Here is an 11,092-nt window from a genome sequence, read left to right as displayed (position 1 = left end):
TATTAGAATTTCGTGTTATGAATTGTACATAAAATATTGAACCGGCCAACCGTTTAGATTTTTGAACGAATTTAAATGTTAATAAATATTTAATATAACAAACGTCAATTATATTCAATAAATAATCGATAAGTTTGATACATTTTGTTATATAAAATTATATACTTGTGTTACATTAATATTTTTCTATGAATTTTATATAAACCGGATTCTAATAAGCTCGCCAGTCACATATTTCCCCGGTTATATTAAAGGTAAATAAACACCTATAACTACTTTAATATACCAACTGTTAATTAATTTCAATAAATAATCGATAACTTATCTATATTATACTATACAAATTTATATACTTGAATTATAATGATAGATTTTAATGAACTTTATATAAACCGGATTCTAATAAGTCAGTCAGTCAATTCTTCCTCCCAAATTAGTTAAATAATTATCTAATTCACAAATACAATTACAGCTTAGATAAATAGATTGTATTATTATTGTTATTTATTATCAAGTTATTTTATATTATAATTATAAAGCTTTTATTTATAGTATATAATTATTCGTAAGTGGTGATATAATTATAATTAGTTGTCATCACGAGCCTATGTTAATATGTACGTCAGGTCAGGTCAGGTCAGGTCAGGTCAAAGGGTTAATATAGGTGAGGTCAGAGGAGGTCACAGTTCATTTATCTCCCACACTGTCTAGGTGAAGTATACCTACACTGTCTAGGTACATTGTATACCTACACTGTCTAGGTCCATTGTATACCTACACCTGGTCCATTGTATACCTACACTGTCTAGGTCCATTGTATACCTACACTGTCCAGGTACATTGTATACCTACACTGTCTGTGGCATTGCATACCCACACTGTCTAGGTCCATTGTATACCTACACTGTCTAGGTCCATTGTATACCTACACTGTCTAGGTCCATTGTATACCTACACTGTGTGTAGGTCCATTGTATGCTCACAACTGTCAGGTCCATTGTATACCTACACTGTCTAGGTCCATTGTATACTACACTGTCTGGTCCATTGTATACTACACTGTTCAGGTCCATTGTATACCCACACTGTCTAGGTCCATTGTCACACTGTCTAGGTCCATTGTATACTACACTGTCTAGGTCCATTGTATACTCCTTCTAGGTCCATTGTATACCTACACTGTCTAGGTCCATTGTATACCCACACTGTCTAGGTCCATTGTATACCCACACTGTCTAGGTCCATTGTATACCCACACTGTCTAGGTCCATTGTATACCCACACTGTCTAGGTCCATTGTATACCCACACTGTCTAGGTCCATTGTATACCTACACTGTCTAGGGTCCATTGTATACCTACACTGTCTAGGTACATTGTATACCTACACTGTCTAGTCCATTGTATACCTACACTGTCTAGGTCCATTGTATACCTACACTGTCTAGGTCCATTGTATACCTACACTGTCTAGGTCCATTGTATACCTGTCTGTAGGTCCATTGTATACCTACACTGTCTAGGTCCATTGTATACCTACACTGTCTAGGTCCATTGTATACCACTGTCCAGGTCCATTGTATACTACACTGTCTAGGTCCATTGTATACCACACTGTCTAGGTCCATTGTATACCCACACTGTCTAGGTCCATTGTATACCCACACTGTCTAGGTCCATTGTATACCTACACTGTCTAGGTCCATTGTATACTACACTGTCTAGGTCCATTGCATACTACACTGTCTAGGTCCATTGTATACTGCACTCAGTACATTGTATACTACACTGTCTAGGTCCATTGTATACCACTGTCTAGGTCCATTGTATACTACACTGTTCAGGTCCATATACTACACTGTCTAGTCCATTGTATACTACACTGTCAGGTCCATTGTACTACACTGTCTAGGTCCATTGTATACTACACTGTCTAGGTCCATTGTATACTACACTGTTCAGGGTCCATTGTATACCTACACTGTTCAGGGTCCATTGTATACCACACTGTCCAGGTCCATTGTATACTACACTGTCTAGGTCCATTGTATACCCACACTGTCTAGGTCCATTGTATACCACACTGTCTAGGTCCATTGTATACCCACGTCTAGGTCCATTGTATACCACACTGTTAGGTCCAGATACCCACACTGTCTAGTCCATTGTATACTACACTGTCTAGGTCCATTGTATACTACACTGTTCATCCATTGTATACCCACACTGTCTAGGTCCATTTGTATACTACACTGTCTCAGTCCATTGTATACTACACTGTACTTACCCACACTGTCTAGGTCCATTGTATACTACACTGTCTAGGTCCATTGTATACTACACTGTCTAGGGTATTGTATACTACACTGTCTAGGTCCACATACCCACACGTTCAGGTCCATTGTATACTACACTGTCTGGTCCATTGTATACCACACTGTCCAGGCACATACTACACTGTCTAGGTCCATTGTATACCTACACTGTCTAGGTCATTGTATACCTACACTGTCTAGGTCCATTGTATCACCTACACTGTCTAGGTCCATTGTATACCTACACTGTCTAGGTCATTGTATACTACACTGTCTAGGTCCATTGTATACCTACACTGTCTAGGTCCATTGTATACTACACTGTCTAGGTCCATTGTATACCTCACTGTCTAGGTCCATTGTATACTACACTGTCTGGGTCCATTGTATACTACACTGTCTAGGTCCATTGTATACTACACTGTCTAGGTCTTGTATACCTACACTGTCTAGGTCCATTGTATACCTACACTGTCTAGGTCATTGTATACCTACTGTCTAGGTCCATTGTACTACCTACACTGTCTAGGTCCATTGTATATACTACACTGTCTAGGTCCATTGTATACTACACTGTCTAGGTCCATTGTATACTACACTGTCTAGGTCCATTGTATACCTACACTGTCTAGGTACATTGTATACCTACACTGTCTAGGTACATTGTATACTACACTGTCTAGGTCCATTGTATACTACACTGTCTAGGTCCATTGTATACTACACTGTCTAGGTCCATTGTATACCTACACTGTCTAGGTCTATTGTATACCCACACTGTCTAGGTCCATTGTATACCCACACTGTCTGGGTCCATTGTATATACTACACTGTGTGGTCCATTGTATACCTACACTGTCTAGGTCCATTGTATACTACACTGTGTAGGTCCATTGTATACTACACTGTCTAGGTCCATTGTATACTACACTGTCTAGGTCCATTGTATACACTACACTGTCTAGGTCCATTGTATACTGCACTGTCTAGGTCCATTGTATACCTACACTGTCTAGGTCCATTGTATACTACACTGTCTAGGTCCATTGTATACTACACTGTCTAGGTCCATTGTATACTACACTGTCTGGGTCCATTGTATACTACACTGTCTAGGTCCATTGTATACTACACTGTCTAGGTCCATTGTATACTACACTGTCTAGGTCCATTGTATACCACTGTCTAGGTCCATTATATACTACACTGTCTAGGTCCATTGTATACCTACACTGTCTAGGTCCATTGTATACACTACACTGTCTGAGTTCATTGTATACCCACCTGTCTAGGTCCTTGTATACTACACTGTCTAGGTCCATTGTATACTACACTGTCTAGAGTCCATTGTACTGCACCTGTCTAGGTCCATTGTATACTACCTGTCTAGGTCCATTGTATACTACACTGTCTAGGTCCATTGTATACTACTGTCTAGGTCCATTGTATACTACACTCTAGGTCCATTGTATACTACACTGTCTAGGTCCATTGTATACTACACTGTCTAGGTCCATTGTATACTACTGTCTAGGTCCATTGTATACTACACTGTCTAGGTTCATTGTATACTATGTCTAGGTCCATTGTATACTCTGCACTGTCTAGGTCCATTGTATACCTACACTGTCTAGGTCCATTATATCTACACTGTCTGGTCCATTATACTGCATGTCTGGGTCCATTGTATCACGCTGTCTAGGTCCATTGTATACCTACACTGTCTAGGTCCATTGTATACTACACTGTCTAGGTCCATTGTATACCTACACTGTCTAGGTCCATTATATACTACACTGTCTAGGTCCATTGTATACTACACTGTCTAGGTCATTGTATACACTACACTGTGGTCCATTGTATACCTCACTGTCTAGGTCCATTGTATACTACTGTGTAGGTCCATTGTATACTACACTGTCTAGGTCCATTATATACTACACTGTCTAGGTCCATTGTATACTACACTGTGTAGGTCCATTGTATACTACACTGTCTGGGTCCATTGTATACACACTGTCTGGTCCATTGTATACTACCTGTCTAGGTCCATTGTATACTGCACTGTCTGGGTCCATTGTATACTACACTGTCTAGGTCCTATATACTACACTGTCTGGTCCATTGTATACTACTGTCTGGTCCATTGCTCATATATATACATGTCTGGGTCCATTGTATACTGTCTAGGTCATTGTATCCTACACTGTCTAGGTCCATTGTATACCTACACTGTCTAGGTCCATTGTATACTACACTGTCTAGGTCCATTGTATACCACACTGTCTAGGTCCATTGTATACTACACTGTGTAGGTCCATTGTATCCTACACTGTCTAGGTCCATTATATACTACACTGTCTAGGTCCATTGTATACTACTGTCTGAGTCATTGTATACTACACTGTCTAAGTCCATTGTATACTACACTGTCTAGGTCCATTATATACTACACCTGTTACACTGTCTAGGTCCTTTATACTACTGTCTAGGTCCATTGTATACCTACACTGTCTAGGTCCATTGTATACTACTGTCTAGGTCCATTGTATACTGCACTGTCTGGGTCCATTGTATCCTACACTGTGTGGGTCCATTGTATACCTACACTGTCTAGGTCCATTGTATACTACACTGTCTAGGTCCATTGTATACTACACTGTCTAGGTCCATTGTATACCTACACTGTCTAGGTACATTGTATACTACTGTGTGGGTCATTGTATACCCTCACTGTGTGGGTCCATTGCCCACTGTGTGGTCCATTGTATCTACTGTCTGGTACATTGCATACTACACTGTCTAGGTCCATTGTATACCTACACTGTCTAGGTCCATTGTATACCTACACTGTCTAGGTCCATTGTATACTACATGTGGGTCATTGTATCTCACTGTCTAGGTCCGTTATACTACAGTCTAGGTCCATTGTATACCTACACTGTCTAGGTACATTGTATACCTACACTGTCTAGGTCCATTGTATACCTACACTGTCTAGGTACATTGTATACCTACACTGTCTAGGTCCATTGTATACTACACTGTCTAAGTCCATTGTATACCTACACTGTCTAGGTCCATTGTATACCTACACTGTGTAGGTCCATTGTATACCTACACTGTCTAGGTCCATTGTATACTACACTGTGTAGGTCCATTGTATACCTACACTGTCTAGGTACATTGTATACCTACACTGTCTAGGTCCATTGTATACTACACTGTCTAGGTCCATTGTATACCTACACTGTCTAAGTCCATTGTATACCTATACTGTCTGGGTCCATTGTATACCTACACTGTCAAGGTCCATTGTATACCTACACTGTCCTGGGTCCGTGTATACCTACACTGTCTGTGTTGTATGCCACACACTGTCTAGGCATTGTATACTACACTGTCTAGGTCCATTGTATACCTACACTGTCTAGGTCCATTGTATACTACACTGTCTAGGTCCATTGTATACCTACACTGTGTAGGTCCATTGTATACCTACACTGTCTAGGTCCATTGTATACCTACACTGTCTAGGTCCATTGTATACTACACTGTCTAGGTCCATTGTATACCTACACTGTCTAGGTCCATTGTATACCTACACTGTGTAGGTCCATTGTATACTACACTGTCTAGGTACATTGTTGTATTAATATTTAGCCCAGGTCAGAGAGAGAGCCAACACACAGTGAGCGGTCATTGACTTGACCTGACCCCTAATAGGTCAAGTGTTCATTAAACAGACGGACGGTGGTAGAAGCGGCACCATTCTTGCCTCACAAGCGAGATGTCACGGGTTCGATTCCCGGGCCGGTGTGAGTTGTTCGGCCACTCTTGGTCCCTGCTCCCCTGGTGTAAGTCCAAAGTTGCCAAGTCGTACTCAGGGACAAGTTGTTGGAGCTTCCCATTACTTGAGGACATACACCAGTGACGCCTCTACGCCCTTGACCCATGAGACATAAGGCAAGCATCAACTTAGCATGCTTCCCTGTTGGCCGCTGTAAACGCTTCACCTTACACAGAGGAGTGCCCAATAACCCAACAAGGTCAACAGTTTAACACCATTAATAAACCATCAATCTCCTAAAAGTAACATATAGCGAATAATTCAGATATAATGCGTATAATAAAAAAAACATTAGTGACGTCATCGATTTATATGACGTCATTTTCCGCTAAATGACGTCATAATTATAAATTCACACCCTCTTGTAAAGTTAAGATCAAATATGATAACTAATATATATACAGATTAATAAATTAAACTTAAAGTATAAAAAAATATAAAGTTTCATATTATATTAAGACTTTGATGGTTTATGGAAGCTTAACAAGTTCCTGCGACAACGAACTTCCTACTTTTTAAATTTACCTCAATTGGCTACTTGGCAACTCATCCCCGGTCAACGTTGCCAGATAGGGCTTTAAACCTTCCCGTCGGCTCATTCATTTGTGTCAATATTATTTAATTACAAAAACAATACCTTAATTAGTTTATTATTTATTAATTTTAAGTAATTAGAATGTATAAAAGAGGATGGATTATTATTAAATAGATATGTGTAATGGAACAAGCGTATGCACTAATAATAATAATAATAATAATAATAATAATAATAATAATAATAAGTAACAGAAACAATAAATAATTAAAAAAAATAATATAAAATAAACACTCATACATTTAGTCAATTTCAAATGGCCCGGGAACAGCTGAATAAAGGGTGGGGAGGGAATGTGGGAATGGGAATGGGAATGCAGGGGAAAACGAGTATTGGGAGGGGGGAGGGGGTTGAGGAGGAAGGAATGGGGGAGGAGGGAGGAGGGAGTGTGAGAGCAGGGAAACACAACGGCCGTTAGTTTTACACACACACACATACATACATACATACAGTACACACACATATACATACATATACAGTACACATACATACATACATATATATATACAGTACAAATACATACATAAAAGCATACATACACGTTTTATTCAGTAACTAATTCAATATTTAAAATCTAATAAATATTTAAATTGAGAATATTTTTAAAATTATGAATGGCAAGTACTGTGGGGGTAGGTGGGGGTGTGGGTACTGTGTGGAGGTGGAGGTGGGTGCTGTGGGAGGTGTGGGGCTGGAGTGGGTGCTATGGGAGGGGTGGAGTGGTTGGTGGGTGGGTGCTGTGGGTGGGTGGTGGGTGCTGTGGGGTGGGTGGTGGGTGCTGGGTGGGTGGGTTGCTGTGGGTGCTGTGGGGTGGGTGGGTGCTGTGGGGTTGGGTGGGTGCTGTGGGTGGGTGGGGGTGGTGGGGGGTGCTGTGGGGGGGGGGTGGGTGCTGTGTGGGGTGGGTGGTGCTGTGGGGTGGTGGGTGGGTGCAGGGGTGGGTGGTGCTGTGGGGTGGGTGGGTGGGTGTGGGGTGGGTGGGTGCTGTGGGGTGGGTGGGTGCTGTGGGGTGGGTGGTGGGTGCTGTGGGGTGGGGGTGGGTGGTGGGTTGTGGTGGGGTGGGTGGGTGCTGTGGTTGGGGGTGGGTGGGTGCTGTGGGGTGGGTTGGGTGGGTGCTGTGGGGAATGGGTGTGTGGGGTTGGGTGGTGCTGTGGGGTGGGTGGGGACGCTGTGGGGGTAGGTGGGTGCTGTGGGAGGTGGTGGGTGCTGTGGGGTGGGTGGTGGGTGCTGTGGGGGGTGGGTGCTGTGGGTGGGTGGTGGTGCTGTGGGGTGGGTGGTGGTGCTGTGGGGTGGGTGGGTGCTGTGGGGTGGGTGTGGGGTGGGTGGGTGCTGTGGGGGTGGGTGTGGGGTGGGTGGGTGCCTGTGTGGGTGGTTGGGTGTGTGGGGGAGGTGGGTGCACTGTGGGGGTGGGTGGGTGCTGTGGGGTGGGTGGTGGGTGCTGTGGGGTGCTGTGGGGGTGGGTGCTGTGGGGTGGGTGTGGGGTGCTGTGGGGATGGGTGGGTGCTGTGGGGTGGGTGGGGTGCTGTGGGGGGGTGGGTTGCTGTGGGGGTGGGGAGGTGGGTGCTGTGGGGAGTGTGGGTGCTGTGTGGGGTGGGGTGGGTGCTGTGGGGGGGGTGGGTGCTGTGGGGTGCTGGGGGTGCCTGTGGGGTGGGAGGGTGGTGCTGTGGGTGGGTGGGTGCTGTGGGGTGTGGGGAGGGTGGGTGCTGTGGGAGGGTGGGTGCTGTGGAAGGTGGGTGGGGGGTGCTGCTGGGGGGGGATGGGGGTAGGGTGGGGGTGGGGTGGGGGTGGGTGGGTGCCACTGGGTGGGAGTGGGTGGGTGCCTGGGCAGGTGGGGGGTGGGTGCTGTGGGGTGGGGGTGGGGCGTGGGTGCTGGGGTGGGTGCTGTGTGCCGGGGTTGGTGGGGAGGGGTTGGGTGCAGGGGTGCTGTGTGGGATGGGTGGGTCCTGTGGGGAAGGTGGGTGCTGTGGGGTGTGGGTGCTGTGGGGTGTGGGGCTGTGGGTGCTGTGGGGGAGGTGGGGGGGGGTGGGGTGGGTGGGGGGGTGGGTGGGGTGGGTGGGTGGGTGCTGTGGGGGCAGGGTGGGGAGGTGGGTGCCAGGGTGGGGTGCTGTGGGTTGGGGGGGGTGTGCTGTGGGGGTGGGTGGGGGGGGTGCTGTGGGGGGTGGGTGGGGGGTTGGGTGCTGTGGGGGAGGTGTGGGTGGGTGCTGTGGGGAGGGTGGGGTGCTGTGGGGTGGGGGTGGAGGTGGGAGGGTGTGGGGGGGAGCGTGGGTGGGTGGTGCTGTGGGGTGTAGGTGGGGAGGGTGGGTGCTGTGGGGGGAGTGGAGTGCTGTGGGGTGGGTGGGGAGGGTGGTGCTGTGGGGTGGGTGGAGGGTCTGTGGGGGGGAGGTGGGTGCTGTGTGGGGGTGCTGTGGGGTGGGTGCTGTGGGGTGGGTTGGGTGCTGTGGGGGGTGGGTGCTGTGGGGTGCTGTGGGGAGTGGGTGCTGTGGGGAGGTGGTGGGTGGGGGGAGGTGGGTGCTGTGGGGTGGGTGGGGTGGGTGCTGTGGGGGTGGGTGGGGGTGGGTGCTGTGGGGGTGGGTGGGTGCTGTGGGTGGGTGGGTGGGGAGGGTGGGTGCTGGTGGGGGGGGTGGGTGGTGTGGGGTGTGGGGGGGGGTGGGTACTGTGGGGGGAGGTGGGGTTGTGGGGTGGGTGCTGTGGGGGGGGAGGGTGCTGTGGGGGTGGGTGGGTGGGTAGTGTGGGGGAGGGTTACATTAACAGTATCGATATACAAAACCACTTATTTCCATAATACATCCCACCTTTTTTTTATCATTTCCCCACCACCACAGAGGCTAGTGACTGTGGCCAGAGATCTAACAATAAACTTTGTACATAAACCACCTTTTTTTTATCATTTCCCCACCACCACAGAGGCTAGTGACTGTGGCCAGAGATCTAACAATAAACTTTGTACGGGTTACTAGAGTAAGTCAACATACCTGGTGTCAACTGATAAACACTTTCTTCTTTACTGGAACAAGTTACCATAGTAATAGTATCAAATAATTCAAAGTTAAAACAATAAAACACATACCAGATAAAGCTACAGTAAGAGAGTGAGTTTATGTATTATTAACTAAGGAATGTTGTACAGTGATCTACCAACCTCAGAGAGTCCAAGTGTACTGTAATGTTTGTGCACCGTATACCTACATTGTCTATACACCATGCTGAACTGTATACTCTACCTGTATAATTAAAATACATACCTATTCAACTGTAAATTTGCATGACAGGAGGAAACTATAGTACCCGAAAAAAGTCTACATAAACATTTATAAACACTAGGAAAGAATTTTGGTCCAAGACTGAGTAAATTATGAAGAGACTGAAACAAGGGGCATTATTGTATTTTCGCACCAGACATTCCTACCCCTAATCTATTCTTATATTCTAATAAGACGTCTAATTATAAGATAATTTTCTTCTATTACATTACAGGTCAATAAGGTATGAAATAAGTTAGTCCATTAGGTCACCAAAGCCCCACAAAACATTCAATTCAGTTCCCCTCATCTATCCTAATTATCTACCATTTTCTATGTTTTCCCATTTTCTACCCTTCCAAACCATAAGACATCACGTGCACCAATATCGCTAAATGTAACTTGACTTAATATACTAAGGACTGACGAGTGACAATTCAAGCATACCAACTAACTACCCATTAGTGGAGGTGAACGAGCTTATTTACACGTGTACTACAGAATGAATATAGAATCCCTAGGAAGAATGACAAGACTAATCCCAGGCATTAGGAACCTTGAGTACAGAGACAGGTTAAAGCATCTTAATTTGTACTCCCTTGAGAGACGTAGAGTGAGGGGCGACCTGATAGAGGTGTATAAATGGAAGTCAGGGCTAAACAAAGGGGACATGACAAAGGTACTCAAACTATCCAACCAGGAGTGCTATAGGGGTTGGGTGTAAACGGGACTGACCAGTATAGACCCGCTGCTGTTTCCTCCATTCTTATGTTCGGGTGAGGACAATATGGACTCACAAATGGAAATTCGACTTTTTAACAATTACGTTAAGATTTACCTCCACTACATACCTCACCTGAAGATTAGACACCCCAGCTTATTTTACCTTTAGATTAGACACCCCAGCTTATTTTACCTTTAGATTAGACACCCCAGCTTATTTCACCTGAAGATCAGACCCCCCAGCTTATTTCACCTGAAGATCAGACACCCCAGCTTATTTCACCTGAAGATCAGACCCCCCAGCTTATTTCACCTGAAGATTAGACACCACAGCTTATTTCACCTGAAGATCAGACACCACAGCATATGCTTAT

This window comes from Homarus americanus, unplaced genomic scaffold (genome assembly GCF_018991925.1).
Source record: "Homarus americanus isolate GMGI-L3 unplaced genomic scaffold, GMGI_Hamer_2.0 scaffold46583, whole genome shotgun sequence".
NCBI lineage: Eukaryota > Metazoa > Arthropoda > Malacostraca > Decapoda > Nephropidae > Homarus > Homarus americanus.
This window is presented reverse-complemented; position numbering follows the sequence as displayed.